Below are 6,400 nucleotides of genomic sequence, written 5' to 3' on the forward strand. Positions count from 1 at the left end.
CTCCGCTGCTCGGAGGAAGCCGCCCCGCCCCCCAGGAACCCCGCCGTCAACAATCCACACCTCCTCCAGAGAGCTTCGACCCCCCTCCCTGCCTCGGCGCTGCTGTGGAAAAAAAGGTTCAGGTCTTCATTTAAACATAGTGACCACCTTCCCTGTGTGACACGAGCATGATGGGATAAGACTGGAGTCCTTGAACAGCAGGGAGTCGGTCAGTCTTTGAGACACCCCCGATCTACATCACCATATTCTTTAAAAACAACTATACACTGTTTCATACACAAACTTTAAATCTGACACTTATCTTTGTTTGACAATCTTAATAAGCTCCGAAAATCAGTCATGAATCTGCTTCGATTAAACCGACTGATCAGATCAAATAATTAAAGACCCCCTGCCTCCAGGCGGCGCTAAGCTAGGCTAACCTCCCCTGACACCGACACCCAGACGTGATCTTAAAACATCGGGCGGTCGCACACAACTCCTTCAGGTTTAAAGGTTCACGTGATTTCCTTAAGTATAAGACTACGATAAGGAGAACACCCTTACACTTTAAGTGAACATTTTAAGGAAACCCTTAAGGAGTAGACTTGGGGTGTTTAGTGCAACTGTTTTTATTTTAAAAGAAATTAACTCCGAACTTAAGAAAATCTGAACTTAAGTGTGTTTCTGCTGACTCTCCATGATGCAGGAGGCGCCAAGAGAAACTGTTGAAGTAACTGATATCCCTCTTCCCCCCAGTAGCCTGACGCTCCTGCCCCCCCCCCCCCCCCCCCCGTACCGGTTGGCTGCCTGGGCTCCAGCAGACCAGCAGAAGTTCCCAGCAGTTTGGCCACAGACACTCGACGTTGTAGTTGGATCCTTCGAAGGCTCTGAACAGCAGAGTGCCACGTTTCCTCCAGCTCGCTGGTCCACAGGAACCGCCTCTCTGCAGCCATGCAAACAACTGACAGAGCGAGACACAGAACTGTTAGCTTTCCACACAATGGTCATGTGACACCAATACTTCCTCTTTATTCCTGCTGTGAGGGAGCGAGGACAACCACAGACATCAGCAGGTTTGTAAATAAACGTGTAAACATCCAAACACTCAGACACACAGAAGACGCAAGGGAAGGAAACAAGGTCGTAGTGAAGGGATCTGAGACGCTCCCCGCAGTCAGACAGAGGCTGCTCGCTCTGAGTCATCACCGTTTAAGTCAGAGGGCCTTGAACCACCAACAAGAAACATAAAAATAAAATAAAAATTGAAATAAAAATAAAATAAAATAATTATAAAAATAATTAATAAACAATAATTATTACATAATAAGAAATTTCAATAGTATTTTTTAAATAGAAAATAAATTATAAAAAAATAATAAATAAAGAAATAATAAAATAAAAAATAAGGGTTAAGGGTCAGACTGTACACTTAGTGGCGCGCAGCGCACAGCACTGGATCGGTCCGTCAGACAGGTCCTCGCCGCCTTGTATGATTCACAGTGACACGGCACACAGCGCTGACGCCTAAACCTCGCAGGATCTTCTCCACACTCAACATGATCTCATAGCGACCCTGAGACTGAGAGAAGGGAGAGGAGCGGGGGAGTGATTTACAGTTTATAAAAAAGTAGCTACGTAATCTTTGTACTACTGCTGAAGTTGGTCAACTGGTCTGAACCTCAGATAACTACAAGAAGAGGGCTGTTTCTGTGACATCACACGTTGTCATGGAAAACTTAAATATTCATACCTTCATCGCTGACAATGGACGAGGACAGGTCGCTGCTTTTCAGGGTTGGAAATGTTTAAATACCAATTAATTTGATTTTAATTTTAAATAATCTTATTATTTACTCTCCCTGAGCGAGAAGTGTTTTATAAATAAGTAATTTTTTTTTAGACAGCACAAACCTTCCTTTTGTCGAGTAGGTTTTAAACCTGTGGTTCTTCTTCAAGCACTTTGAACTTCCATTGTTTTGCTTGAAATACATAAAGTTCATTTCTTTATTTAAAATTCATTGTAAAACAAACCATTCATTTATTTTATTCAGTTATTTAAATTTGATTTTTCAACATGAAGTTGTCATTTCAAAATCTCATTTAGTTTTTAACCTTTAACTTTTTATTAACTTTGCTGCACAGATGTGAGTCATCTTGTTCTCTGTGCGACAGTGTCACAGAGATTGACGTTCAGAGGAAGACGATCCTCCGCGCTCTTCAATGGCCTTCAGCAGGTGTCAGAGTGTCTCTGAAGGAAGCCGCCGAGATACCCGGCCGAGCTGCTCGTACAGAGCGCCGAGACACGCGACGGCTGCCCCTGAAACACAACAACGCATCATCGTGGGTCTGTTCATCATCTGTAGCTGTGAACTCAAACGAAGCTTTCTCCCACAATCTGAGTAAGTATTTTCACTTGGAAGCTCTGTTTCCCAATCTTTCCAATGGACAAATATCCGCCTGACTTACAGCCGGGGGAGGCCTGACGAGAGTCGTTCTTGCTGCGGATGTATGTCATTGCACTCTCCACCAATAAACTGGAAGGTACCGGGTCTCCCACGCGTAGAGCAGAGCCAAAGCAGTGGGCCAGCAGCCAGCGGTCGAGGGGGGGCCGGGGGAGCCAATCAGAACGGTCGACAGAGCTGTCGACCAGCGCCGCTGGTTGTGTTTGATGTCGACCTGACACAAGGTGGAGAAAAGTCCAGCTGATCAAATATCACACACTTTTAAACAGTCAGAAACAAATGTAGAGGTTTGATAAAAAACAAAATGTTCCTCTCCGGGCCTCCGTAGTGATCGCCAGGGTCAATTCTTGACCTCTGACAGCAGCTCTCACCCTGTCTGTGGATGGGAGGAGTTTCCTTCAGGTGTTCAGCCCACTCGAAGATAAACTCCGCCCTCTGATGTTCCCACGCTGATTGCACACCTCCTCGTTCAGCAGGAAGGCTGTGAGCTCGTCCCATCCTGAAAATGCAGCAGCTCCTCCTCCTCCTCCATCCTCTTCTTCTCAGTGAGGAGAAAGTCCTCTCTCCCTCTCGCCATTTCCTCTAAATCCTGTTAAACAACGGAAGAAGGAATGAACTCAAGATTACTTTCTGCTTTACAGTGTTATCATGAGCTACAGGAGCTGGTAGTGTGAAAATTTCTCTTTCTGCTCTGTCCTTTATGTTAAGAATAAACTAAGCTAAAATAAGATAACTAGAGCAGTGCCACAGAGGAAGTCAACCACTCCTTTAATTACTAAACGCAAACGCACAAGTGACCAGTTAATCTGATCTAACCATATTAATCTTATCTGAACCAGTTAAACTGAGTTTGAACCAGTTGAGTTGAGTTGAAATTTATAATCTTGAATCTGAAACTGTTAATTGATCTGAACCTATGAGTTGAGTTGAACCAGTTAAACTAGTTGAACAGTTTAAACTGATTCTGAACCGTTAATCTTATCTGAACCAGTTGAGTTGAGTTGCCAGTTTAAACTGAGTTGAACAGTAAACTGATTGAACCAGTTAATCTGATTTGAACCAGTTAATCTTTAACACTGAACATCTGAACCAGTTAATCTTATTCTGAACCAGTTAAATCTGACTGAACAGTTAAACTGAGTTGAACCAGTTAATCTTGATCTGAACCAGTGAGTTGAGTTGAACCAGTTAAATGATTGAACAGTTAATCTGATCTGAACTGTTAATCTGATCTAACCAGTTAGTTAGTAACAGTTAAACTGAGTGAACCATTTAAATGATGAACCAGTTAATCTGATCTGAACAGTTGAGTTGATTGAACCAGTTAAACTGGGGTTGAACAGGTTAAACTGAGTCTAACCAGTTAATCTGAGATCTGAACCAGTTAATCTGATCTGAACATTAAACTGAGTTGAACCAGTTAATCTGATCATGAACAGTTAAACTGAAATCTGAACCAGTTATCTATCTGAACCATTAATCTGATCTGAACCATTGAGTTGAGTTGAAGCCAGAACCAGACAGACCCTGACGGCCTTTTGCTTGTGGAAGTTCTGGCTCTGTCCGTGTTCCCTGAAGCTCACACTGTGTTTCATGTCTTCTGACAAACCGGGATGGGACCAGAGCCCCACAGGGAGACAACATCCCCACCTCACCTGGACAGAAGGAAAGACGCCCAAAATCACGGACTTGGTCTGAATCCTCCACAAAGTCTGGAGTTGAAAAACATTGAACACACATGACTCCAGGCTTCCGGTTTTACACATGAACCCACAAAACCTCCCAGGTTCAAGAACTACTAACACAGAGCCCTCTCTTCAGAGCCTCTGTGTTCTCATCCTGACTGTTGTTAATTAGTTTAGCTCTCAGCGTCTCTTGCCGTAAACACTGTGATGCATTCAGGTGCAATGAGAAAACCGGACGTCTGACAGCCCTGCGTTCACGTGTTGGTTGTGGGGAAAAACCTGATCTGGAAGACAAACTGGTGACACCGCTATAATCAGATATAACCTGTTATGCGCGCTGCGTGAAGGAGCTCAGAGATCTATTGAGAGACGTCCAGTGTTTTGGGCCGAGCGGTCCAGTCTTTGTTTCCCATTGAGAAGCTACCAGAGCGGATCGACGACGAACAGGAGGGGAGGAGGAGACGCTGGAAGAATATTGAGAGAGCAGGCTCATACATTATCAAGAGCACAACTTTGTCATCCTCCATAACAACACCACACCACACACACACACACCACACCAACAACACACACAACACACACACCACATTCACAGAGAGAAAATAACACAGAGCTTAAAGAGACAGGACTCATCTCCTGCAGCTGAAACCTCAGTACAAACATGTCACTTTGAGCTTTTTAATAACTGTTTAATCACAGGACTCAACTCTGGCTTCCTCCTGCTCATTTATTATATACCATTTCATCAACTAATCTGAACATTTTTCTTGGTTATTTTACCAAAAAGCCAGAAAAAATAAAAGTGTCCACATTCAGCATTTGTTTTTTTGAAAAAATACTGAAACTGATTTTTTACATTTGACTTAAAAAAAAAAATTAAGGTTTAAATTAGGTTAATATTGTCATACATACGCAAAAAAAAGAACATATTAGCAATTATTATTGAACGTTTTCTCTTGGAATTAGTGCGATTGAGTGTTCATTTCTTTTCACTGCAAAAATAAAAGTAATGATGATTGATTTTGGATTGTGTCAAACAAACACAATCTTTACATCTAAGTTCATGATTTACAAGGCCGGAGGCTCTCTGCAGCACAACAACAACCGCATTCACTATGCTTCAGTTATAATCTTTTGGTAATTTTCAGCCCTATTTAAAATGATTCATATTATCAATAAAACATTTACGAGGAGATAATTATGTTCCTTATCGATTACGCATGCTCAATGATTTTTTCTACCATAATCGCTGCTTAATCGTGTTATCCCCGAAAGTTTGAAAAAAATCTACCATCGCGGCTTCAGAGCTGAAGGTGAGATCGACCGCCAGAGTAAACATATCAGATCAGCGTACGTCGTTTCAGCACGGCAGGCTGGAGTATAGAGATTCAGCTTGTGAAATGTCACTATCTGATCAGCTAATCAGCACCAATACTGAGCTTCTCTGCAGAAATTCAGTTTGTGAATGGAACACGGTCCACCTGAAACAGCAGCTTCTAGCATAAGTGTCAACCGTCAGCAGAAGACTCTAAGTCTCTGACATGAAAACAACAGATCAACAAAGCCACGACATACTCTGACCTCTATGTTTCTGTAACATGAAATCGGATTGAGTCTCGGGATAGTATCAGCTGGCGGGAGTGAGACAGCATCAGCATTCATGACACAGCTGGTCAGTGGTACTCACCGCTCCTGATGCCCAGAGATCTGAAGGACAAAAACACTCCCATGCGTATTCATCATGTAAAATAGAAACTGAACAAAACCGAAAGATAAAAACAAACCAGGGATGATTCTCAGCAGACGATTCAATGCTGATATGTGCATTTCCACCTTGTTACCAACTATGTAGCCACCACCCACCATGATGTCACAGCAGCTTACTGAAAGTACACTTCCAACCACCACTGCAGCTCAAAGTGTGAGAAATTAAACACTGGAGGAATTTTCAGGTGGGTCATTGCTATTCTCTCGGTGTGTGTGTGTGTGTGTGTGTGTGTGTGTGTGTGTGTGTGTGTCAGACCTGTGCTACTGTCAGTGAGGAGGGGGGCGGCAGTGGATCCCAGTCCCTGAATGAGTCCTCCCAGTTCCAGCAGGCAGCAGACCAACACATGCTGACTGGCTGAGACGTCTGCAGACGAAACTCTGGTCTCCATGTTCCCATCAGTCAGAGCTGCATCTGAACACACACACACACACACACACACACACACACACACACACACACACACACACACACACACACACACACACATATTCTTTATTTTTTTT

General features: G+C 43.2%; 1 protein-coding gene across 1 annotated transcript in view; it reads right to left on the minus strand.

Annotated features, from left to right (window-relative positions):
• The window catches only part of heatr5a (HEAT repeat containing 5A), a 29,949-nt gene that overhangs the window by 20,266 nt on the left and 3,283 nt on the right, over positions 1-6,400 (minus strand).

The sequence above is a fragment of the Seriola dumerili genome, unplaced genomic scaffold, assembly GCF_002260705.1.
Source record: "Seriola dumerili isolate Sdu_G_001 unplaced genomic scaffold, Sdu_1.0 BDQW01000565.1, whole genome shotgun sequence".
NCBI classification, from domain to species: domain Eukaryota; kingdom Metazoa; phylum Chordata; class Actinopteri; order Carangiformes; family Carangidae; genus Seriola; species Seriola dumerili.